We start from the raw sequence: 2,802 nt of genomic DNA on the forward strand, positions 1-2,802 counted from the left end.
TTATGCGGGGGCGAGGGCGGAGGCGGAGGGCCGAAGGCTAGGGGCGAGGGGCGAGAGCCCGGCACGAGACCGAACTCCGCGACACCTTCCCCCCCACCCCGGCCGCTCGCCCGCCCGCTCACTCGCCCGCTCGCTGGGTTTAATCGGCACTCGCCACCCCCGCGTCCGACTGCGCGGAGCCCCGCTCGGGACTCGGGGAGAGACCGTAACGGACGTGGACCCGGACCTACTCGGCTCTCCCTCCGTTCCCTGTACGGAGCTCTCTCGCAACACGGGCCGCGTGGACTGGCTCGGAACCGAGTCTTCGTTTGGGAAGACGAAGGGCCGTTTTCAGGCCCTGCGAGCTTCCAGCCGCGGTCTCTCTCTCTCAGCGGGGGCGCGGAGACCGATCGATGGGTAAAGCGACCCTCAGACAGGCGTGGCCGCGGGATGGACCCCCGCGGCCGCAATATGCGTTCGAAATTTCGATGATCTGTGTCCTGCAATTCACATTAGTTAACGCAGATGGCTGCGTTCTTCATCGAAGCACGAGCCGAGTGATCCACCGCTAAGAGTCGTATTCGGGTTTGTGCCCGGCCCGTTACAGGCCGGGCGAAGGAAGCCATTCGAACAAGAGACAATTTTTGCCAATATATTTCAAGCCGGGTGCCTTCCACCCCCGTGCAGGGGGGGAAAGGTCATTGAACCTGGGCGTCACCACCGGACCGAGGAGTTACGGCCCGGGGGACGATCGCCCGAGTAGGTGCCCGAGACTTACGTGGTTTAGGAGACCGGGGTCTAGGCACCCGCCGTTCCCGGCGAGGCCCAGGGGTTTGGTTCGCTGCGTTACGGGTCCCGGTCTAAGGCATTCAGGCGTGCGCTCAAAGCCAAGCTCTCCACCCCGGAGGGTATGAGCGAGGCCCGGTGGTACGCTCCCAAGTCCCCGCTTAGGGGAAGGCGCTGGGTAGATCCCACCTAGTCAGGACCGGCGGGCACCGGCCGTCTCCTTTCGGGTGTTTATAAACGCATCCGGGGTTCGTGAGGCCCCTTCAACTCGCGCACCGGCCTTAGACTATTATACGGTCCGTCTCTGCGAAGCCAACATCGGGGGTATTTTGCATGCGCTCTTAAGCTCCGCTCTAACCCCGTGAGGGGAAAGAGTTTCGCCCGGCGGTACGCTCCCGTCCACCACCGCCCCCTGTGCCGGGGGGATGGGTTCAGGGAGATCCCACCGAGGCCGGCGAGCACCGGCCAACGCCCTGGGGGTGAGTAAGCCCCTTTGACTCGCGCACGCACAATCAAGCCTTCAACGATCAATGGTTTTTTGGGTTTAACTACCCGGCGGGCGGCTCCGGCGCCACTCTTCCCCCCGCGAACGGGAGGGGCGGACCGGGGTACCTATGCACCTAAGGCGGTCCTCGCATAACCCCGAGTTCCGAAGCCGGCTCGCTACGTCCACCCACCCGGAGGGGGGAGAGACTCACGTCGGCCGACGACGAAAGGTACGAGGCTTCTGCGGTCCATACCTTGAAGGTACCCGCCGGGGGGGAGGTTCGGCCTCTCGAGTCCGACTCGACAACCGGCACGGACGGCGGGCGCCGACCGCGGCCAGGTCACCGTTATTGATCCTTCCGCAGGTTCCCCTACGAAAACCTTGTTACGACTTTTACTCCCTCTAGATGTCCGGGTTCGATCGACTTCCCATCGCCCGGAGGCGACCCCCGTTCGAGGGCCGCCCCGGGGACGGTCCGAGGACCTCACCGAGGCATCCGATCGGTAGTAGCGACGGGCGGTGTGTACAAAGGGCAGGGACTTAATCGACGCGGGCTGGTGACCCGCGCCTACTTGGAATTCCTCGTTCGAGGGGAATAGTTGCAATCCCCTGTCCCCAGCGGGGAATGGCGTTCATAGGATTGCCCGCACCTCTCGGCGTAGGGTAACTTACATGTTGAACCAGCCATTGTAGCTCACGTGCGACCCCGGACTTCTAAGGGCATCACAGACCTGTTATTGCTCCATTTCTCAAGTGGCTTCTGTGCCACAAATCGCTCTAAGAAGTTTAGCCACCGACCGCTGATTCCCACCGGGCGAACCCCAACCTTCAGGCCCGCGGTAAGCGGGAGGGCACCGGGGAGGGGAGAGGGAAGGCGAAGGCGAAGGACGGACAACCCACACCCGGAGAGCGGAACGAGGTGCGGACGGCATCGGGGAGGGAACCGAACGCGAAGGGGAGAGGCCGGAGCCACCCACTCGACGCAGAACTGAACCCCCGTCAACCGCATCACCTCCCCGAACCGATCCGGGGTAGAACCGGACCCCCGCCGAAACCCCCAACACCCCCACCCCGATGGGGACCCCCCGCGAACGGGGACCTTCGGGGATAGAGTCCGACCCAGGAGAGGGGCCGTGTAACTACTTAAAGGATGGGATCTCGTTCGTTACCGGAATTGACCAGACGAATCGCTCCACGAACTACCAACGGCCATGCACCACCACCCACAGAATCGAGAAAGAGCCGTCAATCTGTCAATCCTTACCGTGTCCGGGCCGGGTTAGGTTCCCCGCGTTGAGTCAAATTAAGCCGCAAGCTCCACTCCTGGTGGTGCCCTTCCGTCAATTCCTTTAAGTTTCAGCTTTGCAACCGTACTCCCCCCAGAGCCCAAAGACTCGTGGTTTCCCGGACGCTGCCCGGCGGGTCATAGTCGTTAACCCAACGCCGCCGGATCGCGGGTCGGCATAGTTTACGGTCGGAACTACGACGGTACCTGATCGTCTTCGATCCTCCGACTTTCGTTCTTGATTAATGAAAACATTCTTGGCAAA

General features: G+C 62.7%; 1 non-coding gene across 1 annotated transcript; it reads right to left on the reverse strand.

Moving 5' to 3' along the window:
- Positions 1–402: 402 nt before the first annotated feature.
- LOC136685993 (5.8S ribosomal RNA) lies at positions 403–556 on the reverse strand. Its single transcript, XR_010800245.1, has one exon. It is a non-coding gene; the product is annotated as a 5.8S ribosomal RNA (ribosomal RNA).
- Between the last annotated feature and the right edge of the window lie 2,246 nt (positions 557–2,802).

The sequence above is a fragment of the Hoplias malabaricus genome, unplaced genomic scaffold, assembly GCF_029633855.1.
Source record: "Hoplias malabaricus isolate fHopMal1 unplaced genomic scaffold, fHopMal1.hap1 H_1, whole genome shotgun sequence".
In the NCBI taxonomy this organism is placed as follows: Eukaryota; Metazoa; Chordata; class Actinopteri; order Characiformes; family Erythrinidae; genus Hoplias; species Hoplias malabaricus.